Below are 26,331 nucleotides of genomic sequence, written 5' to 3' on the forward strand. Positions count from 1 at the left end.
GATTCTAAACTTTAATTTGAGAGGAAGATGATCATCTTACGATGACTTCTCGCGGAGTTGTTGTCAGTCAAAGTTGGCCAATTTTTATCCACAATTATTCTACGCTATGTGATTCCTAATTTCATTAGGATCTACAAAACGTAAGAATTCCCGATGGGAATTCGACACGAAATGAGGTACATCGGATTTTATGAAATTTTATAGACTGTTCAGGCGGCTGTGAAAGCGTCGAACGTAGAAATCGAATCGAACGAATCCGATGGATAGAAGCTCATTCTCAGATTCGGGGTGCGCCGAAGAAATTTCGTGGGAATGGGACAGCGTTGCGGGAGCCGAACGAAAGTTCGAAACGAGAGTAAACGCGGAGGAAAAATCGAACAATGCGACTATTTCGTCAAATTGCAAGAACAATGCGCGTCCATCAAGCGACAAAAGCGGCCGAGCACCCGGCAACTTCTCGTTTATGCCATCTCCGTCGCAATTAACAAACTTCTCCAATTGTTTAGATTCCCGGGCTGGAGGCGGCCCGAGCAGAAAACGCTCTCCACTCCTCTCCACTCCTCTCCTCACCGCTTCATGCTTCTCGTGTTCGCCGGCACTCTGCTCTCCTGCTCGTTTTGTCCCGCCTTCGAGCTGCAAATCGAGATGAAGTTCAGTTTCCGCAACGAATCGAGTTAGTTGTCTTTTGCTCTCCGCGGTGGAAACGTCGTTACCGTGCCCGGTTGAAGCATAGCCGCAGACTTAGGATACACGGGGTAACCGTGTACCTAATGTAAGTCGCTGTCGCGGCGTGGGTGGAGACGAAACCGACGCTGTCACGGGATTCATTGCCCTAACAGCATTCTCTGCCATCGAAAAGAAACGCGTCTGGAATGATCTGGATCGGAAAACGATATTCGACTTACACTCAGAATTGTGCCAATTCAATTGCATTCTATTTCAATTATATTACAATTCACAACTATGTTGTAATTTGATTACGTAATTCGAACCATTCTGTTAAGTCAATAAATAATTATTTTAATCGCGATTGCGATTGAAAGACAGTTCTCTTCGAATTACAGCCCAGTACTTCGAAGAAGTCAAATACATTTTTAGGTGTTTTGATTGAATAAAAATTTTAATTATACTTGCAAATGAAATTTACTTCCTAAATGATCCTGGATATTTACAACACATATGTTGCTTAAAAGATTACATTGAAAAGAACGGTCAACAATTATTCGCATTATTATTCGCATTATTATTCCAATGATTTGACGATCTTCATTCGAATAATTTGTTCGAATGAAAAATGAAGATTTCTTCGAATAACGAAAGAAGAATGATTTCTAACGAACAACAAATGACTGTTATCCAAATAAAATATTCGACTGAAAAGGATTCATCCGACAGATATTTATCCGAAATAATCCGATCTAATGACCTAAACTCCCTTCGTACAGCCGCGCTTCACGGAATATTTGGAAAAATGTTAATCCTCTTTCCGTTAGTATAAAAAAAAAATCGAGACTGGTACCGCACCAAATGAAAAAGTATTTCGTGTCGCTCTGTAAACGATTCCCCTTAAAAATATAAATCTCCATAGCAATCGACGTAGCGATATTTTATCGACTGCGTATTTTATACGCAGATGAATTTCAGCTATTCATAAAAAAATGAATAGATGAAATTCAAAACTGAAAATGTATTATTATGATATTCCTCAATTCCTACCTTCTCCGTGTTGAATTTTATCGATCAATTTTTCTACACAATTTTTCTATAAATTCCGATCTTTTTTCAGTAATTTTATACTATCCGAAATAGTATCACGATATTCTTAAATTCCTACTTTTAATTCAATAAAATTACTAAGAATGAGCTTTTTATTTTACGAGATCGAAGTAATAGTGGCGCAAATCCCATTTTCCTCATTGTGGGAGACAAGGAGTGCTGTTTTTCGCTAACACGTGTAATGTTTTGACCAATCTTATTATCAAGATAATTTATATTTCAGTTAATTCACTGTAGCTTTATCATTTATTTCGCTTGTAATATTTCTGCACGTATGCTCTCTTTTCAATTTTGCTATTACATTAGAGAATAACAAAAGAAAATAAAAGAACTCACGTTTCTCAAATTTTTCATCTGAACTTATAACAAAATTGAAAAGTCCAGTTTGAAAAATGTTATTGCGTTTTAAAGGGTGTCTACATATATTTGTCTCCGACCGCGTAGATTACAATTTGACCTTTTGCTCTCTGAAGACTTTTCTGATATATCTATCGATATAATAACCATATATACATATATACATACATCTATATTTTATTATAATATACCAAAAGTTGAATTGAAATAAGAATTATGATACTGCAGGGAAATGTTTATACGAATTAATGTATATAGAGATTTAGTGCTTTTATTTATTTAATAAGATTCCCTTACAGTAATTAATAATTCAGTGCCGCCGTATCGGCAACATATATATATAGGACAGCATAGTGCTAAGCCACTCATTCATATCCTATTCGTTGTAACAACCGCGGGTAACTTCTCTATCTCCTGAAATCCCACGGTTAAATTATAACCACGATCCCCACGAACGCGGTTCAATCATACCTCGCGCTAATTAAAATTGCGAACCGCATCCTCTAATCTTTTCGACGGAGTTTTCCTCTCATCCATCACGGGAGCCCGGCAAACAAAATTTTGCTCGCAGAGGGAGCATGAGAGAGAGAGAGAGAGAGAGAGAGAGAGAGAGAGACGTTAGTCTGGCTCTAAATTCTTAATGAACATTACGCGATTCGCATAGGGCGTGTACGCGGAAGGTTCGTCGAAGTCTCTGCAAATTTCGCGAAGCCTGTCGGATTTCCCGGCGGCCAATTAAAACGGATGAACGCGGGGGCAGAGAGATTACATGGATGGTGTGAGCGCCGGAATTATAGGGTTTGAAATTCGCAGGAGGCTAAACCGCACCACGATCAAGCCGCGCGCCCGTCGCTCATTACTATTTTATTAACTAGCAGCGCGGCGCGCCTAAATACCCAGCCCGGCCAAGACCGAGACGCGTTTATCATTTTTGCGCGGCTGGCCGAGGCTATGTCAAGGTTATTGTAAATAACGGCAGATGAAAAAGCACGGAGACCTGTCGCGCCGACGGAAAACAAGCCAGGCTTTGTAAATCGTTCGCGATTCGGTGTACTACACGTCGCGACGCTGATGCTGCTCCGTGAAATCCTCTGCAACTTGTTCGCACCTACAATATTCTGTTCCACATTTAAATATTCCCTACGCTGCGCTGCACTACGCCGCGACCTTTGAACCGGCGCGACACAGGGATCGTGCAGGATTCCTGCGAATCGTCGATAAACAGCAAGCGAACACGCGAGAAGATAAAGGTCAAGTACAGTGCAATCTCCAGTATTCGAACTTCCATTTTTCGAATATTTCAATGAGCGAATACTTTGATGACCGAATACTTTAATAACTGAATATTCTAATGGCCCCGAATACTTTAATGAGTATTATTATGTATTATATTATTATTATTATTATTATTATTATTATTATTATTATATATTATTATTATATATAATAATAATAATAATAATAATAATATAATACATAATAATACTCATGAAAGTATTCGCTCATTGAAATATTCGAAAAATGGAAGTTCGAATACTGGAGATTGCACTGTACTTGACCTTTATCTTCTCGCGTGTTCGCTTGCTGTTTATCGACGATTATATAATAGTAATATATATTAATATTTAATAGTATATATTATATTAGTATTAGTATATATTATAATAGTATATATATTATATATATAATATAATAATAGGAAATATATATATATTTCCTAATATTCGAATGTTCCATTACCCGAGTGGCGTTCTGCGGTAATATTTACAAACTGTGATTCCCATCAATATACGTTCACCTTTTAAAAAGCAATAAATTGTTAACTAACAATATTTTCAGTTCCTGTTTGAATAAATGAAGTTCAATATGGAATGGCGTTTATTCCAATATCCAAAAATTCCTTTATTATTCCTTTAATTTATACTGCCACGCTTGAAACAGTTAATACTCGAACTGTGGTGTTCTCTAACAAATACATAACTGAATATGTCTGAAGATCTAATATTATTTAACAATTTCTGTCAACATATTCTGTAGGCTACTCCTTTTATTATTAATATATTCTAATTTAATAATTAATCTAATCTTTTTGTATTATTAATATATTCTAATTTAACCTAGACGCGTTAAGTTTTCTACAGATTTTAACCCTTAATGGTCCAATGCCGCTATACACGCGGCAGAAATCAATAAAACCGTAAAATCTGGCAGGAAACATTGGAAGAATAGGCACGATTGTTTCGATATAAATATATCAACGAAGTTTTATTAAAAAAATTAATATCTCTTCTCTATATTTGATACAAAAATTTTCAGTAAAAAATTTCTCTTCGTCTGAAAAACAGTCCGGACTTGGCAGTGTGTAAACTGGAAATAAATAGTTTTGGTCCCCTAAGGGTTAACTCTCTCAGCTGACACATTGGGTCAAAACGACCCACATTTTTCTGTTCGAAAAAGTAAAAGTAACAATTAGTTAAATATACTCGGAAGCGAGATGCCGAGTTCTAGTAAAAGAAGCGGTGCTCTTAGAACGTTCAAATGATATCCTAACATTTTTCGGTCCCAATAGTACCAGTTTCTGAGTGACAGTTGTCTGAAAATTGTGTGACGTGTACGCGCTTCGCATAGGAAGATGTGACAGCGGAGGGTTAATAAAACCTGTGGAAATTTCAGTTAAATGTCAGAAACTGGATAGTGAAACAACAATGTGCTTCCTCTGGCTCGAAAAAATATGGAAACATCCGCGATTGTTCGTTAACAAATGCGGAGGCAAGTCCGGGGCGACGGTAGAACCAGAGGACGGCGAGGTAAGATCGCACCGCGAATGAAATCTGTTCCCTAATAGATCCGCCGTAACCTGTCGGAATGTCCATTTACCCTTCGAACGGAAACTTCTCGGGAACCGCGGAGGAAAAGTTATGACGAGTAAAGTAAGTTCGTTAGGGGATCAGATCGAATCTATGAAGAGGCGTGAAACGAGCTGTACGGAATGGCGAATCGATACAAAAGTTCCCGATCGGGATGGGTATGCTGTCGAGGAGAATCGATGGGGCCGAGGACCACGGTCCGCAAGACAAACAATGGTGCCACGAAACTATTACATTGATTTCGCGATATCGATTCCCTCTGTTTAAACTGGGAACTGCCGGGCCACAGTCCGCAAACTTGAACGACAAGTTCGGCTTCCATTGCACCCCAATCGCCGGATGAACACACGGGATACTTCATCGGCTTCTATCGTTCCCCGTTTCGTTCCGATCGGTTACTTACCAGCCACGCGAATCCTTCGAAGCTATAGACCACCGTCCATCAAACTTTCGTTCCCCTGTCAACCGGAGCCGAAGACGTTGCCAAAGTAATCCGGCAAACTTTGATTGATCCGTTGGTCCGGGTCACTCGATCATCGAGTCTCCTCGCGATGTCAACCCGGTCGCGTAACTCGTTCCCACGATTTATGCGAATGATCCTTCGACTGACGTCCTCGGCGGAACAAGGATTCTTAGACGAGTTTGCTCCTCTTACCGGGCCAGGCCCTTCGTGGCTGCCGAAACTTCGTTCTTCTTCGTCAGTGTTCTTTCTGGATGTCCAGATTGTAGACTCGCGAACGGAATTCTTTATGAACCGACCGGATCTCTACAGGCGAATTGACCGATTTAGGACGATCGAAATGCAATCTTTCTCTACGAATTTATCTTTAGTTTTCCCAACGGCACTACTTCTTTATCCCATAAAATATATCTCGTCTATTATATTTTTCTGTACTATACTCTTTTTTACTATGTCTACTTTATACTTGTTATGTACTCTTGCTACACTTTTTTCTACTTTTTTCTTGTTTCATGCTATATCTTTTTTTCTTTACTTTTTTATATTTTATTTGATTTCTCACAAGAAGAAATCAGAAGTATATAGAGAATGCTGTTTTATTCGTATGTAATTAAATCTAGATGCAGATACTGTTTCTCGATTTCAAGTTAGACGCACCCACTCCACTGTAGCCCTTTAAATGCGAGGCCACGTTTTCCATATTGAAAGTTGCCTAATTTGACGAAACGCGCGGACTTTGTTAACCCGAGAAAGATAACCTACGTCGCAGAGGCGCCTGCGAAGACTGTTGATTTTTGTTAATTTTTCATAGAGGTCTAGTGATTTAAGTTTAAAATTACTTAAAATATAAAAAAATATAATATAAATGCATTTTATTTTTACAATAATGCCAAACCTTTAAAATGACTAGATTAACTTAAATAAATATCCATTGTTAGTATAAAATTGACGCCTTAGAAAAGCATGCGCCTCTGAAGCGTATGGTTATCTTTTACGTACGTTGTCATATGGTTATCTTTCTAGGGTTAAATTTGCCTCGGGGAGGTACCGTTTAATTTCAAAAGAAGAAACTTGGCTGCGATGCGTTTTCGCATGTATATCTTTCTTCGATATATTTGATCATTTTGACTACACAGTTTGTGGATCTAGGGTTAAATGATCGTGCAGCAGAAGCGTCTTTGAATCGCGTTGATCGCTAGATGCGTTCCAGGTTCCAGAAGCAGAAGATCAAGGTAACTTGCCTAGATCACTGGTGCTCGTTGATCCACGGTTTGATAACTAAAAGAATCAATGCAGAGGAGCGTAACTTCGAAACGGCGCGGCGCTGCGCAGTGCAGCGCACAAAAGACTGGCTCATCGTTAAATGTGGTCGGAAATCTTTCGTATTTGGCTTTCTTCAGTCACTCATCCGGCAAAACTATTTTCGTCGAGTGCCTTTGAAGCACGGAGAACTCCTCGGTCTTCTCTCGAATTTCTCCTCTTGCCCCCTCCCACCCCCTTCTCCCTCTTTCTCCGGCCTTTTGTCTTGGAAACGAGCAGAAGTACTTACATCTGTTCCCGATTTTTTACCCTGCACCCCTATTCGCTTTCCAACGGATCATCCTCCTCCTACTCGAGACGAATATCTCCAGACGCAGACTACTTAATTAACCGATCCTTTAACGCTTGTCAAGAACCCGGAATCGTTTGACGGACGAACTTTAGGATGAAACGCGACCGACAAGCAGCCGGGACCACGAGTCAATAAAGAACTAGAAACATACTAATGTCACGTTACATGAAACCATGTGACCTAAAGAAAAAATGCGAGCCTAATTATTTCTATTATTTTAAATCTGTTAGAAACAGGTCAGGATCACGTCCAGCGTTCGCAAGAAAATTAGATATGCGTGCGCAGGGAGTTTGTGCGCGTCCCCAAGTGTTTCTCGTTAATAATTCCTAAACAAAGTCGCGGATAGCATTTGCGCTAAGGAAAACGTTACTTCAAATGACCTAAATCAAGTACCTTTTGGGACACCCTGTAGTACCATAATTCCAACACCGTGCGAATACTATAATAATTGTATCATAATTATAGCACCGTGTGTATTATAGGTGTATATCATCGGTGTCCAAAGTGTTAATCATTTCAGGCAATTAAAAACAATACGCAGACGTCCTTAAATTTTTTCAAAATTTCCGTTCTTTCAACTTTCGCATATTTATTTTTCTAACAAATGCATAAAATCCGTGGTCTATTGATACGTAACAGCGCAAAATTCTTTCTCCCGCCGGTTTTCTAATCGCAGGCGTGAATAAAAAGGATGCGAGCGGTTATATCGCCGGGAAGAACAGAGGATGCCGGGTAATCGGGGACGATTGCGGCCGGAAGCCGGAACGCGGGGAATTCGTTGTTAAATCTAATTTCGCCGGTGATCCGGACTTTCTTGCCGAGAAGTCTTTGCGAACCGAAGCCGGTTCTATTTCTCCTAAAATACTGTTCGCCTCGACGGCGTTGCGCAGCGTTCGAGGGAACCCGGGAACAGGAGTTTTCGGTTCGTTCAAGGATACGCGTAGCGCGGCGGATCCGCTCTGAAACTCTTAAACTTTTTTCCAGGCCCGTTCCCCGCGAACTTTCCGACTCGACTCGCGGAGAAATTATTGCACGGCCGATGCACTTGCCGGCCGCATACAAAATTACACTACTCGTCCCGCGGAATTTTATTAAAAACAGAGAGAACCAACGCGAAATCTGTTCGAAACTCTGGCCGGCATTACGTTAATTCGAGCCGCGTGTCCACCGCTTTATGTGGCGCCCGCGTCCCCGTGTGGTTCGCGTGGGAAAACTTATAATAAAACTTACGATAACATCGTCGAGAAGCGCAGCAAATACAGGATGACATCGGACATTCGATTAAATTGCATATTTTAGCAGAGACAAGATTATTGGATTTTCGGGGTTGCTTTTTACGTCGATTTACCAATGCATTCCTATAGGAGTTTTTGAACTTTTGGGATATCAAATTGCAGCTGAATTACCGTATTTCGTGATAAAATCATACACGAGTGCAATTAGATAGGAGATCGTATTGGATATTCGATTAAATTGCACATTTTAGCAGAGGCAAGGTTATTGGATTTTCGTGGTTGTTTGCTAATACCTCGATTTACCAATGCGTTTCTGTAGAAGATTTAGAACTTTTGGGACATTAAATTGCAGGTGGATTGCACGAGTGCACATTTTCGCAGAGCCGAAATTATTTGTCTGCATCAATTGCAAGAGATGGATATCAAATGGAAAGTTCTTTCTCTCTTTCATGATTTTAATAGGACAAAATTAACACAATAATATTTGAAAATTCTTTGAAACTTTCTACTATTTCAAATTGTAACTGCTCGAGTTTCCCATAAGCCCATAAAATCCGCAGTTTATTCCTTAAAATGAAATGTTCATTCGAAGCGAACAATTATAGGAAACAACATACAATAAAAGTCTGTGAAACGAAATGAAAACTGCACGTTGCTCTGCGGTTCAATCAAACTCAATGCGTCACAGTCCCTTCGATCTTCGACCGCGGCACTCTGCCGAAGATCTAAAATCGAAACCTCCAACAAGTAGGAGAATTACAAAATCGTTAAATATTTACAGCACACGGCGGTACGGCGAAATCGCTTGAGAACGTTAATCAGAAGCAGATTGTGTTCTAACAAATCGTGACGAGAATGGAAGAATGTTAGTGACGCGCGTTGATCGTGTATTCAAATTGGAGCCGTTTATTTTGAAAGTGGCATAAGTCACTTCACCGTAATGAAAAGTGGTGATGTTTTAATGTTTATACGAAATTATTTATACTGAGAAAAATATCAGTATCCTGAGATAACAAATACAAGTAAATCTTCTCGAAAGTTAGCATCCATATTTTTAAACGTGTTAAAACGCAAACCTTTAAATATGTCGACTTAAAAACAAAGTGACTTATGCCACTTTCAAAATAAACGGCTCATTTGATGGGACGGTGAATGAATTTTTCCAGCAGGAATGAGAGCAGGAATTTTATTAATCGCGTATTTTAACGTAATTTAAACGACAAGATGTTATAACTTTTGAATCATTAGAGATATTTCAATGAAATTTTCACGAAAAATAATTAAAAGAGAAAGTAATTTTCAGCTATACTGACAATGAAATATTTTTTGCATTTGTTAAGCAATAAATTTCAATAAGTTTTCACTGCTATTTGTACTTTCTAAATGCGCTCTTTCGTCGCGCAATCGACGAATGGCTGGACAGCGGCGCGGCCTCTAATCGGGTCGAAGACCACTTTTACAGCGAAACCAGAATTTACGACGATGTTTGTAAGTTTATAGCACCCTTCAGGCCTTAAGCCCCTGACGCATGTCCTTTTAATCCCTTGACGTATCACGCGCGGATTTGCGCGACGAATCTCGCGTACCCGATTCCCTGGCGAAACGAACCCGTGAACGAAAACATTTGATTTTTCACTTTTTTTTTTTTAATTTATCTCCGCCTGCGAAATCGCTGCTTTCTATTCCGCCGATAGAAAACTGCCGGCGCGCAGTCAATATTCGAAAGAAAAACATTGGACAGTTGAAACAATATTAGATTTTCTCCGAGCGTATTTTAATTGGTTTATCCGAGTGTAAATTCAAAGTGAGAATTCCGTTCAATCGTTAACACGTGTTTTGGATATTTTTTGACATTGTTTTGCAAACGATTCGTTCGTTCATTTGTTTCATACGAAACGAAGTACAGGTTACTGAACAATGTAAAATACAGAAGAAAGATACTTTTGGTGGGAAGAGTATACTCGATTCAGCGGCTTCTGTACTAATCCCCGAATCGATCTATGATATCTGTAACAAAAGAAAAGCATTGGGCGTTCCAAAAAATCTTAAATACTTCTGAATAATTTTAAGTAGTCCATCGAGAATGGTTCAGTTCGACAAGAAAATGGATCCTGATCATTCAAATTTTATTCTACACGATTTGTTTACACTACTTTATAATGAATTTTGTTCGTTCGTTTTGTAAGAAAAAAGAAAATGATACAACAAATACTATATATAAATGATACAAAAAGATACTATAATATAAAGAGAATCGCGCTTGATTCACTAATTTCGGAATGAATTTCTAAATTTCGAATGTAATTTTCGTAACAAAAGGCACGAAATATTACGTATTTGAGAACGTATTATAGTTCGTTTACTTATCTCGAAAGAACAAAATTAATTCTTAAAAATTAATTTCTAAAAATATTTTATTTGGATAAATCCTTACTCGAATAAAAAAATTTAAACTGGAAGTTTTTATCTCGACAAATTGTTATATTGAATATTTATTCGATAATGTCCAATAAAATGTTATTCGAACAAATTCGTATCCAGATCAATTTTTACTCGATTGAATATGTATTCGATAGTGCCGAATTAAATTTGATTCGTTGGTCTTTATCTTGTCGTCCAAATCAAATGTTGCCCAAATCTGCTACAAAGTACGAAGTCTGTAGCAATCGTACGATCAACGAGGATTCTTCAATGTCGCGAAACAGAGGAGAATTCGGTCAAAGGTATTAATTAATTAAGCCGCTCCCGAAAGTGCCGTGGCCGGCGCGTTACCGCGGGATCTGTGTAACTTGCAAGATGAATGGGACAACAAGTGTAACGGTGTGTGCTCGCTTTGGTTTATGCACGCGTGATTGTCTTCTGTGTGGCGCGGTGTAATCAAATTAATCATTCCAGTTTGCCGAGTTAATAACATGAATTTAAAACCGACTGCAGCGCGCGTTGCATGCCCGTGCAAATGCGGTGACCTAATTAAATTAGCGAATGGTTTGGCACGCCGAATCGAAAACCACGGTCGAACGTGAAAAATCACCGGTTATCTCTGCTGCTCGATCTGCCGTGCATTGTTCGAGGATCAAAAAAACGACTCTGCGATATAATCGACATTGCAGATTTCGTGTTCCCCGCGATCAGCCGACAAACGCGTCGAATTATTGTCGTGAACACGTTGACTGTTCAAAGCACAAGTGAAATAAATTATAACGCTAAATTAACTTAACTGTAAATTAGCTTAACTGTAAATTAGCTGAACTCTAAAACAATACACGCATTATAGAAATACGCGTCACGTAGTACAATTATATTTCATTACATATTACCTTTTGAGAAGGTAAGAATGCGAACAATATTTTTTTTATAATTTCTGTATAATTTTCTTCGGTTTAAAGTTTAATGGATATATTGATATGATTCAAGAATAGGGGGTTAGATTCTTTACGCCGTATTATGTCCGTCCATATCGCTTTTAATTTTTAACTGTGCTATGTTGACGGCCGTTGCATTCCAAAATGATATTATACCGAATTTCTGTATTTTATTTAGCGAAGAAATCAAAAGGTTCGCACAATTTTCTGAACACTTCGTAGCTCAAAAAGTAGAAATTGGAAAATACCGGACGCGTGGAAGAATCTATTGTGTCCAGCTCGAACATTCCTGAGAATTAATACGGACTGTAACTGGAACATCGAGCAAATGCATAAGGACACGGCAATGCTTGCTCAGTTATGCAAACGATGCGCCTGATTATGGTATTACCCCGCCATCGTAAACTGATTGTTTAATAGTTACGTTCGGCAAGCTTAGCAGCAGACTATGAAAGATTTAATCTCCGCTGTGCAATAACTGGAACGCTAATCGTAAAAGATAGGCAATTACATAAGCAAACCTATAGCGTGTAGGTGTGCGAAATTCCTCGGGTCCCGTAAATACATAGCGCGTCTTTATCGCGTCCCGTTTTACTTTCGACCGTCCCGTTCAATCCGGATATTATATATTCATTCGAATTCGCGTTTTCATTGGGCAATTTACCTAAACCGAGAGTTAATTAACCTGCCCTGCTCCTTGTTAGTGCCCTCATTCAATTAATATTATTGTTCCACCGAAATTGTATCTCACGGCGCTGCCTGCACAGCGGCGCGCGTTCTTTTGCGCGACATGTGTTCCATAACAACATTTACGAAGATCATTGTTATTATGACCAAAAGTATTTAAAAAACGTTTTTAAAGAACCATATCGGGAAACGATTTCAAGAGATAATTTTCAGGAATGATTTTGAAGGATGATTTTGAGAGGGATGCTTTTAAGGGACGGTTATGAGACATTTCTGAAACACATTGTAAAGAATAGCCAATGAAAAATCATTATTTTAAATAAGTAGATACATTTCTTAGCTCTTTTACGTCCAACGTTTCTTCCGAAAGAATTCAAATACAATGTAATTGAATTACTTTGCAATTGAATGCAACGGCGATCTGAATTACGAATTGCTTTGAATTACTTTGTACGAATTACAATGTAATCGAATTACTTTGTAAATTACTTTGTAATTAATTCCTTGAGTAATTCAATTGTAATTCTGCGCGACTCTGGACTTGCACCGTTTGTCTCCCGAACCGTCGAGAACAACATCCGAATGCCCTCGCCGTGGAATCGCAGGCTCGCGAATCCTCTTTCGCAGTGGCCCAGCAAGCTCCTCCGGGAAAAGCGATAAGAAAGTGCATGATATAATTGATAAGGTGCTGCGAGGAGAGCGTGGTCGGTGGTCAATCCCGGCGCCATGGCCGAGAAATTTAAGCTTCCGAGGCAATGTTTATTCATAAAGCTTCCGAAAGCAAAAAAGGAACAGCAGGCGGGGAAGGACGAGAGACGCTATCTGGAAGTAATGAGGAAAAATATAGAACGATAACCAGCGAACGTAATTCCGGGAGTTTATATTTCGCGTTGGAAGCGGTCGAGAAGTTAATACGTCGACCGAGCCCGCAATAACGATAAAAATATTTTACTTCCCGCGCACCGCGATCCCCCGTCTCTTCGTCGACTCCTCCCCTTCTTTCGCGAGTGGATAACCGAATGGAATGTCCAACGCCGCAGTATAAAAAAATGCCGAAAAGTCGACGAAAATACAATTTTTCGAACTAAACGATACGGTTTGTCTGGCTTGTAATACTATTAACTGGGAATCTTTATGCAAAATATGTATATAGTTTCCGAGCAAATAGCATCAAATGTAAGTTAACCCTCCATGGGCCCATGTAACTTTCAAGTCACAAGCTAATATATCCACATTTTACCAAATAGGTTTAGTTTTTTTCACAAGATGATGTATACGTCTTAACCCCTTAATGCACAATTTAAAAAAAAAAAACCGACCAAAAAAAATCAATTTTTTTTATCTAAGAAAATACATATTTGGACCTTAATTTCAATAAATATGTAAAAAAATGCAAAAATTACTAAAAATTCAATAAAAATAGTGGATAAATAATTATAGTGAATATTGAATCGCATTGCAGATCGAATTTTGTACCCATCGTACTGTTTTTCAATTAATATAGGTAACATAACATAAGTTGCGACGCCGACCGTATATATACGGGTCTGCACATTTTGGCCGGTTTTGCACGCCCGTGTTAATACGTTTCTGCGCGTTAAGAGGTTAATTATATAATACCTTTGAAATAACCAATAACAATATTGATGACGGTAGGCAGCACCACCAACCTGAAATGTCAAAATAAATACCTTATAAGTTGTCTGCAGATAGAAACCAAAGGGACCACCCCTTGTGTAATAGAGATTATTTGTGCTTTTGTCGGTGTTTACTAAATAGAAAAAAGCGTATATAATAGCTCTGAGTTCGTATATCACTAACAATTTATTTATTTGCATTTCAGTAATCATTTTGTTATCATTTGTATATGATACAGTTTTGTAACTTTCAGGTTACATTGGGATATTGTGGTAGATTCGAGTGTATCTAGGATAATAGTTGTGCTTCCTTCTATTTTCAAATTTATATTTCGAATACCCAAAATATGAATACAAAATCGTATAAAAATAAAAGAGGAATTAGAATTAGACGCGACAGCAGTTACAGATCCGAAGATTCTTTATTTGATTCTGAGTCCGATGAAGATCATCCAGTAGCATTTACCAGACGACGCGTAAATATTATCGACAGCGACGATGAATTTAGCACCGAATTATCATCGGATGAGGAAAATTCAGGACCACAAAAAACTATTTGGCAACCAGTTCCAAATGCAACGTACATCAATGTTTAACGCCAAATTGAAACTGTTTTATGGAATTTCACGCTTAAGCATTTATGCACAGAAGTGGAAACATTGTGAGCCGTTGTTACTTCAAAGTTACAAATTGAATTAATTGTAATAAAGTTGTTTAAACCGTTCAATATGTTTTTAACTAGCATATACAGGTTTATAGTAACAGATTTTCCGTTGCACAAATTTTTTCATATTTAAGAAAAAAATCGGCCCATAGAGGGTTAAGCAGAAATGTATTTCTTTCCTTAATAATTCTAATAAATTCAGTAGTGTGTAGGAACAATGGCGCGACCAATTCATGGTTAAAACAACTGGTTTCTGATTTTTTCTTTTACAATTCCTGATACCATAAAACTGTATAATAGAAATAAAAATACAGTAATAAACATCGTAGAACGTTTGAACGAGTCCATTCTCGTCATTGTTATAAAACAATATGCGTTAGTCACGTGTTAATCGAGAAAATAATAGGAACAATATCGACCGTCTAAATCGACGAAACAATACCGCACTGTGCGACGGTACGGGGGAGGGAAATGGAAAATTCTTCGATGAAAACATTGAGACGGCCCGCGGAGAAGGAGGCCACGCAGTTTTTGCGAACAATCGAACGGGCCCGGTTGCCTGCTTCGTCGAAAAACTTTCGCCGGGAGAACGGGACGGGAGGGGCTGCCGGGACATTCGAGGGAAAAACTGCGGCGTAAAGACTTGGTGCATTAAGGTTAACGAATCGGAAGCACGCACCGGGGAATCGCGGAGACCGCCGAGATAAGAAACGACGGATGCGCATGGTTTATGACACTTCCGGCCGCGACAAGACAGTTTCGTCGCCTAATGTCCTCCGTCATTGCCGGCGATTTGAAATGCGTTCGCTTGCGGGGACCTACCTGGCCAATCCGGGACACGCTGATATAGGTAACACGCGACGCATTTAGCGGTTACCAATGCGGCCAGAGTTCCCGCTGGCTCCTCAACTGGAAGAGATTTCGTTCAAAGGAACTTATGGTGCTCCCCGGACGGGCGGCGGAGTTTCGTGGTGCGCGCGTTTGCATTGTCGCGTTGTCTGTCGGTTTATTAGGAATTTCTTTTCGCGGCTGAAAATGATTTGGCGTGGTAACAATGGGATTGCCCCCTAGCCTGACACGCTGTACAATTGCTGTCGTGTGGCACTTTGGGGGCAAAGCAAACCACAAAACTCCTTACACGGACGCGGAGTTAAGACTGGGTCTTCCGTACCCAGCCTAATGAACGATGAGCGAAGGCGGCGATTTACCCACGTTCGGACCCCTCGTAGGTGTTCCGTCGGGGGGTGGATACTAAATTTCTTGTGTATGCCAGATCTGGCGAGGAAATATATCTGCGCCACCTTCGCGGTGGCCAGATTTGCAATAAATGTAACAATGGGACAGGAACGTTATTTGTTCGGTGTTTGCATTTAATGGGAATTGTTTAATGAAGGAGAGAGCGAGGGAAATGTTCGGCTTCGGAGGTAGTAGATGTGGATTGAAGATTTTATTGTCCGTCTGAAAGCTTGGTAACGGGAGAAGATACTTTTTAAATGAAGTAATCATTATTTTGTGATGAAGATAGCAAGAGAATAATTTCTTTTGATTTGTAAAAGATGTTTGAAAGATCTTTCGTGGTGAAAACACGTAAAAAATAGTACCGGTTGCAACCGATATTTAATAACAATCATTTTATAGAAAAGAAGGATAAGTGAAAAATGTATTCCGACGTCTAAAACATGTTTAAATGATTTCTCGTGGTAGAAACGAAATAAGAATATTGCTGGTTGCTGTTAATATTTAATGATTATTATATTATGGAGGAGAAAGTGATAGAATAATTTATTTTGACTTGTACAAGATATATGAAAGATTGATCATGACAACAACAGGGTAAAGATAAAACTGGTAGCCGTTGATACTTAATAATAATTATTTCGTAAAGAAGAAAATAAGAGAAGTATGTATTCGACAACTTTTATCGATGTCTGTACAGCGTAAATGTTTTCTTATACTACAAAATTTTTGCAAAAAATTCATGTCGATATGTTTGGTACTTTCAACAAAATACAAGTGCTTCTGACAAAATGAAAATTCGTCTGTTTTTTGTCGTTTCAATTTTCCCTGAAGAAAGTCTTGAAATTCGACTGAAAACTTTTCGAAAATATCGTCAATATTTTTGTGGTAAAGGACTCCTGAGAGATCCGTGGCAACAATGTGCTCATAATAACTGTCCACTTCACTCTAATAACTTCGGGATCATAGCAGATGAGTAACAAGAGTAAAGCGGACAGCTATTGTATTCCCAACGCTATATTTTTTGAAAACATAGGCTGCAATATGAAATCTTAAATCATTGTCCCTTCACACGTAGTCTTTTCACTCCTAAAAGAAACGTCGACGAAAGAATTTCTTTGCGCAATTTAAACAATCAAAATTTCTCGAAACGATTCACAGAGATGAGAAAGTAAGTCAAATAGGGTGATACTTTTTTTTATAAAGAAATTTTTAATTTAATATCAGTCCTCTTGACTTTTGATTTAAGAAAAAATCGTAGCCAGAACAACAATGTTCGACCTCTTTAGTATTCTGCTACATTGGCACTAATTAATTAATGAACTCTGCAGTACATTGCTCAAATTTATTTGATTTAAACTTTTACTTATAATGCTCTCTATACAATTTCGAATTTAAATTTCTGGTTTAATTATACTGTTCCAGAAATTCTATTATTTACTGCTTGTTCATCGTTTCTATTGTTTTAAAGCGTAGCAACTGACCAGTTGAAAATTACCTTCAAAATATATCCTCGCAAACGTTTATCGAAATGTTCGAAAAGTATTTTGCAAAAAGCGGCAAGATTAATGTGACCAAAACTGTGTTTTAAAAATATATAAAGCAAAATACATTTAACACTTTGCAAAACCGGTTGAAAACGACATGTAAAATATTCTCGAGAAATATGTTTCAAAAATCTATATTAAAATAGGTTCGGCAGGAGGACTTTTGCCCTTTAAAAATCGCTTTAAAAATCCCTGTGATGAAACAAAGCTATCACAAACATGTTGGAAGCTTTGTTTGAAAGTGTCGTTAAATAAACTTACAAACGATTGTAATGTCGGCGCGTGGCGCAGTTGTCAAAAGGCTCTTCGCGATCCGAGGATTAATAGCCCTGGAAACAAAGCAAGGATATTATGAATTTCATCGGAAGCGTTTTCTATTTCACATTTCGCGCGAGCCGTGGATCGAGTGAATTGGCGCGTGGCGAACCGCTGCACGCTTTTACAGCGAGAGAGAGAGAGAGAGAGAGAGAGAGAGAGAGAGAGAGAGAGAGAGAGAGAGAGAGAGAGAGAGGGAGTGAGAGGTCAGGGCATAGTCAAACAAAACGCACAATGGAGCGGATTAGGTTATCTTTGCACTATGAAATTCCACCGTGGGAGGGTTTGCAATCCCGTCGTCGGCGTAAAACTAGGGTAGTGGTACCAGTTACTGTGGGCTGGCCAATTACTGTGCCTTTTGTTTATTTCCAATCATAATTATGACCTGCTTAAACTTGAATGATTAAAATTTGGCATTCATCGAATGAGACATTCTTAATTTATTTGATTTCAACTGAATCAATTATTTATTTGTTAAAATTGATCATGTAAAAGATTGAAGTTCTTATGATATCTTATGATAATTATTTCAATTGTTTGATACCGAATTCGTGATATTTTCTGTAAAATTTATGAAAACGATATTACAATGTTTAGGTAAACAAAATTATAAAATAAATGAGATTACAGAATATAACGTTGACATAACCTTGACAAAACAGTGATCGTTTATTTGAATTTTTGCTTTTAGTTTCAATTTTAGGCCTACATAACATCAAATTTCAAATCATCTCTGCCACATTTTTAAAGAGGCTATGAAATGAATATGAAATTTGATTGAAGCAGTCGTCTCTAATGCGAACTTGCTAACGACTTATTATGACATTATATTCTTTTTGTAAACAAAATGAAGTTTATACAAGTATGTTAGATATTGTGTTTATTTATCAAACCATGTTTCCCCGTGTTTACAATAATTACTAGGGGGTGGATCAGTATCGCCTTTCACGAAGGGTAGAATTGGATATAATGTGCTTTTACTTTATGGAGTAAAATAATGAACAACAAGATAAAACAATATCAGCTAAAATAGATAAAATATTATAGAATATAAATAGATGAAAGAAAAGTAACGTAGAATACGATAAAATTAGAGTAATTCAAATTAAAATAAAAATAAGATAGAATCGTCTAGAGTGAGATGTATAGGATAGGATAAAATGAAATATAATTAAAATAGAATAGATGAAACAGTAAGGTACAGTAGCGTAAAATACAATATATAATAGTAATATAATAAATATAATAATAATAAAGGCTGAAATACATAAAATTGGATAATAATAAATTGAATTGTTGTTGTGCACAGATCGCGAGTATCGAGTTGTCGGGCTCCGCGTCACGCCTATTAATAGTAATTCGTAAAATTCCCTGGCGATGCACGTGACGCGGATAGTGTTCGTGAAACGATAAATTTATTCCCTGTCATTAAATGCCGCGGATATTTGCCGCGGGACCGCACGAGGGAGGGAACGATTATTGGTCCGATGTTTGCGTTAGAAGGTGTTTAATGCTTATAACAAGAGAAAATTATCGTTTCCACAAAATACACGGCCGCGGAAATTGTTGGCCGCATTGCCGCGGCCGCGTAATAAATATAACGAGTGATCACGTTAAAATCGAACTGCCCGTCAATGGAGCAATTACGATAAAAGGCACCGGGCCCCGCGTTTCGACGGCTCGCGCGCGTCGAATGCTAATTACTCGCATAAATCACCGGCCGAAAGGATCCCGCAACTAGTCGCTGCGACGCGACGCGATCATGCCATTCCGATGGCTCGAGCTTCATTCTTCCGACAGCTCAGAATTCTCGTAGAAACACACCCTGCAATTGTTGCCGGCAAATAATGAATTTTTTTTTTAGAAAGCACATAAACGATTAGCAGCTGCGAATTGTTAACAAGATCCATGCTTTCTCGGCAACTGAGTTGTTTAGCTTAACCGAGGATGCTTGATCCCTTCCGTACAATATTTTGCATAATTAAAACTAGTAGTAACTTTTCGATTGTAACAATTGTTTAGATGAAAATATTATTGTATGCCTACTATTAACTTGGATACCTAAATATGCATTTACGTCAAGAGAACAGAATTGTTTTCCGACGTAAAAGAATGGAATAACATCCACATACTTAATTATTATTCAAAATCATCATTTCGAATCGGACTCGTCAAAATACGGCATGAGGTCAAACAAGGATCCTAAGAAAATCATTTTTCCAATTTTATACATTTGGTCGAATATTTATTGAATCTATTTCGATTTATTCGGATATCGTTGATCATTTTGGCGAAAGATACTTTTATTATTTGACGGCAGAAATTATTTGGCAACGTTGCCGGTTTCGCATTAAAAGTATTTTCGAAAACTATGAACCTACCATTTCCACGAAACCACCTACTTATATTTCGAGGAATCCTCGTAGATAATAAAAGTAATACAATCGTCCTGTTTGCAACGACTGAATCGACATTACCCGTGTTTTTTCCAAGCAGCCGAAATTATATTTTAATCGAATTTCGAATGTATAACATTATTCCGGTGCGACGCAAATTCTGTGCACTCGCAGTCGGGTCGCGTGACGTGTAATTAAATATGAAAATGAATGATCTGATGACGGTATTATTACTAGCTTTACATAACGCGAATTGAAATTTTCCTGTAATATTTGCCACATGGGCTGATCTATGGGCCAGCGAGTTTGCATAAGCAAACACATGCATTTGTAATATTTAACGTATTTATTAGGGGAGTATATCATTAGCGAGGAACGAGTGAGAGGATGCGGAGCGTTGCCAGGATTTATCGGCGCTTTTGTCTCTAACGAGGATTGTTGTTGCATAATGAATTTCCGACGGATAATTATTCGGATGTGTTGTGCTTCCGAGTACCATAAATACGCATCGCCAAATCGCTATATTTCGAAGAACCTTTCTTGAGAAACGCCAGAAAACGTTCTTAGTCGAGAATCAGTGATAATTCGATAAACACTGCGAAATTCTTTGTTTTTGTAATTCCTTTATTAACACGTTCCGTGCCACGTGTACCATCGATGGTACACGCTTGCATGTTTACTTAGTGAACTGAACAAATTGTTTACAAGAAATTTAGAACCGAAGAATCAATTTCCACCGCAAGAATGGGCGTTGATAAGTTTTCGTTACGTTGTTATGTGTACGAGAATTAATAATTGCACGTAATACATCAAGTTTTAGTAAAATATCAAAGTGTGAAGATTCGAGTAAAAAAGCTCGGCACGGAACGTGTTAATGTTCCCAATGTCTAAAAAAAATATTTTCTCCTTTTCTTTTCCGTTTTTATGGAAGACGCACCCAACGCCCAATCGATAACACGATCAACTACGAAGAGTCAATTACAAGTTCACTTGCTAAAAATTGCGAACCCAATAAATGTTTGTCACGAGATAGCAAATAATTGCGATACCCAATAACCCGATATATGAATATCATCGGATGCGCATAGTTCAGCGAAAAATTGCAGCTTTCGTTTCCCGAAAATGTCCAGAGCCGCGTTTCGATCAAAGGAGAACCGTAGGTTCTTAAAATTGTTATTTTGGAAAAGATAATCTAGAAAAAAATAGCAGCACGAACGAGGGATGAAAGAATAATCGGCGCGTTTTCGTGCAGCGGTATTTACACACAGCGGAAATACTTTCCATTTTCTCCTGGCCGATATTTTTATATATTTATTTTAGCTTTCCACATGTAAACAATGAAAAAAAACAATGTAAATGGTCGGGGAGGAGGCTGAAAAGAGAAAATAAGGTATTACTAAATAAGGTATTACATACTTACGAATGATTAAGTTTTCTTAACATTATAAAGGGTGTTCATTTTTGAATATTACTTTTAAATCCCTCACCATTAAAATTGTTTGTACTAGATTGGCATATATTATTTGAAATTGCGGTGAACAAAAATGATGACATACTCGATTCAACAACGCCTGTTTATTATTAGAAATTATTGCAAATTTGATGAAAATTATGCAGAAGTTGGAAGAAAATTTCATAGAGAATATGAAAGGGAAAACTGTCCATCAAACATGCAAATCGAATGAACGATTAAAAAATTTGTAGAAAGTGATTCTCTCGCAGATAAAGTTAGTAATCAACACCATCGTGATGTTTGTTTTGAAGAAAACACTACAATTTTGTACAAGTGAACCACTGCTTTATCTGCAAGTGAACCACTTTCTTCGAATTTTTTTATTATTCTTTTGATTTGTATGTTTGATGAATAGAGTTTTCTTTTCCATTACGCATTAAAATGTTGTGTACAGGCGTTACGTACCGAGGATATAAATCAACAAACAATTTCGCAATCTCGACAGCTGAAATTTGAAATTTTCCAACGTCTACTTCGTAAGCGTTCGAAATTACTTGCAAAACGACACGAAATCTATGAATAATATTTACATCCGATCCAGCGGATATTTGGATCCGATCTAAAGTTTAATGTAGATATACTCGATCGGTAATCACAAAAAAATGCTGTTGTCAATTAGTAATCACATTTTTTGAATCACACTGGTTCAAACTTCCATAGAAATGAATGCGGTATTGACAAGTATTTTACCCACTGAAAATTGATTATCGCGTAAAAATGTAATTTCTGCGACGCTGTTTCCAAACATAATATAAATTGCATATTAAAAATTACAAAAAATTGCAAAAATTGCAAAAAAATTGCTCCGAGGATAGAAAAATATTCTACGCACCACCTGATACCGTATCCATGTCTTCTATTTATTTTCATACGTTTAGATAACGCGATATAAACAATATAATATAAACAAGAAAGAAATATGAAAATTTAGCTGAATTAATTACGAATTTTATAACTGAAAACGCACGTTAAACTTTGTTAGGCTGCATATTATGCTAATTCACATACTACAATTCACAGTACGGTTGGCAGCATTTCCGTCTACATATTCTGCCAAATTCAAAAATTTGATTTTTGTGGTTTCGGCCATAAAATTCCGGAATTTGGTCAGTGTGGAACGGCTCGCCAAAATCAGCACACAGTTTCTGCTATTTCGCGGCTGCGGTTTCATTATGAGCGTGTCTCGGGTCCGATCGCAGCTCGCGCCCGGTCGGTCCCTCTCTCGTTGCATAGTTTTATTTCGTCCCTGATCGACGCCGTCGCCATTTAATTAATTTCTGTCAGGTGTTCTTCGTGATTCGGTGCTAACGGTTTTATCGGCCGTCCGTTCTCTCCGCGAACCGGCCGTTTTATTTATTTTATTAGCGAGGAGAGCGGTCGCGGGTAATCGCGTTAATTTCGACCGCGATATCGCGATTTCCTAGCTGTTGGCCGACGCGACCCGGCGCGTCGGTTCGCCGATTACAGCGTAAACACGTCGGCGCTTGTGCAGATTGCAACGGACGGTTCGCGGGACCAGTCGTGACAAGATGTTTATGCAAATGCGAATTACGGCCGATTTTCCGGTAGGAAGAGGGGCCCCGTCGCACGACGCGTCGCGTCGTTTTGTTTTTAATAACCGCGCCTCTCTCCGCGGACGTGTTCATTACTACGGAAATAAATTAATCCGTTTATCGAGCTCTCCGAACGTTATTACGTATTGCGCGTACCGTGTCCCGATGCTTCATAAACGCGTAAATGCCAACCCTTTGTGCTTTTCGTTAATCCGCGTGTTTACGCGCCGCACGGCACTTTTCGAAGCCGGCTGCCGTTTCGCGTCGATCGTTTCATTCATTTCATTTATTTCACTGAATAACTCCGACCACGTTTTTTTTACGGGCTGTTGTATTATATATAGACGCGGAATTAAAAAGAGAAATTCTAACGCGTCCGGAGATTTTTCGATGGGATATACCTCGTACAGATTCCAGCCGACTTTTGTTTAATTAGTCGGGCGCGCGAAATATTTTGTTAATCTATTTTATGTATCGATGCGAGGAATGCAGTCTCCCATACGATTACACCCGCGACCGTGACGTTAATCGGTCCTGGAAAACATTTTTCCAATTAAATTCGCTGTTCATCGAATTCACATTCACCTTTTCGAATAGTGATCTCTATTGACTGCTTTATTTTAACAAATTACAATCGAGCATCGGGTCGCTGCAAAAGTTATTTCGGTTTTCCATATGGTTAGCTTATGAAAAAACCGAAATAACTTTTTCAACAACGCCATGTGATTACGTATGTATATGTGTTCGTGTTCCGTTCGAGGCTTCCCAGATGAAATTCTGCCGGGCTGCATCGAAACAGCCACGGTTAATCTCGTCGCAAATTGTGGCCTTTGTTGATTACTTTCATTCGTAAATGTGTAATCGTATGCCGCCAGCGTTGCCTTCGGAGATTCAAACGCAAATGAAGCTTCATTCGAATCAATTATAAATTAAACCAGCCGCGCTTTGCCTGGCGGAGCTTCTTCTAAACATGGGAAACGTGTGGTCCATCATCAACGCAGTTCAAAATGATTTTCCTTATTAACGGGTCGTTACAGTTTCCAATTAACGCACGTTCCGCGAAGTTTATGCAACGAGATAGTCGCTACATGTTTGTTACGATTATTTCATGTTTCGTCAAAGGTTTCGAGGATACGAATATAACGATGTAAAAAATATAGCGATGCATATGTAACCTTGCTTTTAGTTGTACGAACGTAAATTACAATGATCTATTTTATTTGTATGGTAAAATTTGTATTTTCTAAATACCGGAATTGAATGGACGAGAACAAACTTTTGCAAAGTCGAACGAACATGAACATGATTAACTCTTTGCACTCGAATGGCGACTCTGAGGCGCCACTAAAAATTGGTATACTATTTTTCAAAATCATTCTGAGAGCATCAGACTCGTTTATATATTTAAAAAAACTATTAAAATTGCATTGTACTTGCTGCAATAGGCTCAATTTCATATGCATAAATCGCAATAAATTATATAAAATAGAAATACTGTAGATCAGAAATCATGTTTTGGATTTCGAATTCAAACAGCTTCGACTGCAAAGGGTGAAACGTGTTCTCACAAGCTTGGCCAAATTTAAACAAGATCGCATAAACTCTTGAACAAGGTTAAACAAGATCATACAAATTTGAATAAGGTTGAACAAGATCGCGCAAATTTGAACAAGGTTAACTCCTTAACGCATAGTTTAAAAAAAAAACCGGCCAAAAAAAATCAATTTTTGCTGGAGAGTTTTGATATATTGCGCTTTTGTTCCATGGAAAAAGGCTATATTTTATTCTTGAATAAATAAGTGTTATAGCTTACAATCCCATGTAAATGATAAATATCAATAAAACGATTTTTCTTCTTTGCTTTCACATTGTTATTTTCAATTCTCGATTATTATTCGAGTGTGAAAAATTATAGCAGCATAGAATACAACGCCGTTCGAATTATCTCGAGTATGCACAGTTTGGCCTGTTTAGCGCGCTCGAATTAACTCGAGCGTACACAAGTTAAGGGGTTAAACGAGGTCATACAAACTTCGACCAGGTCAAACATGATCAGACAAACTTGAACGAGGACGAATAATATCAAACGAACTTGAACAAGGATGAGTAATATCAAAGAAACTTGGACGAGGTTGACGTAAAACGTAAAACGAACGTGAACTAAGTTTAATAAATTTGAACGGCAGTGTGCATAAGTTCGATTAACCTTGATCGTTTAATGTTGAACCGTGTCGGTCAATGATGTTGAACACGCTCGATTAACATCGAATAAAGCAGAGCGAACTTGATCACAAAAAATATTGAACAAAGTCGAACAATATTAGGTAATGTTGAATAATGTTGAACAAATTTAGACAGTATTGAACGATTCTCTGCCTATGAACCAAGTTGAGCAGAGCCCGACATGGTTGAACAAAATTCGACAGAATTGCTTATAGTTAAACGACGTTGATTAAAATTGAGTGGAATTCAGCAAAGTTGAACGAAGCCAAACAAAATCGAGCAATAGATTTGCCAGCACCGATTCGCTTCGATCAGAAAAAGAGCGATCGGTAATCCGGAGTCCGCGGAGTTGTAACGAGAATAATAACGGAATTTGCAGCGAGGCCGGGTCGCGTTGACGTCGTTTTCAATAACGATTTCCGATGATCGAGGGTCGTCGTGTCGCTGCAGCCGGTCCATTATTTGCATGATCCGCCATATAAAACCTGTAAGTCGAACGAGGGCTAAATCGCCTGGCTGCCGCCCCCGAAATGCGGAGATTAATATTTGATCGCGATCCCGATAAATCGCTGCAATTGATAGGGTATAATTTGGTAATCCGACGATAACAACCGAACGAGAGAAGCCCGTGTCCGCGTGCCAGCCGCGTACGCCTCGCCTGGTCGGCTGCATAATTAATTCCCGGCGTTATCTTTCTGTTTCAGGTGAGTCTAAGCCGACGAGGAAACGAACGACCGACCGACCACTTCGACCGCGCACGTAATACGCGAACAAGCGCCGCTTGTTTCCGTAATTCCGCAGGTAATGCTGTCCGCGGGAATTTCTCTGGACGGAGAACGGTCGATATAAGCTTCCTTGAGGAGCGTCGCGAAAATTAATGAGATCGTCGGT

Source organism: Megalopta genalis, chromosome 6 (genome assembly GCF_051020955.1).
Source record: "Megalopta genalis isolate 19385.01 chromosome 6, iyMegGena1_principal, whole genome shotgun sequence".
Classification (NCBI taxonomy): domain Eukaryota; kingdom Metazoa; phylum Arthropoda; class Insecta; order Hymenoptera; family Halictidae; genus Megalopta; species Megalopta genalis.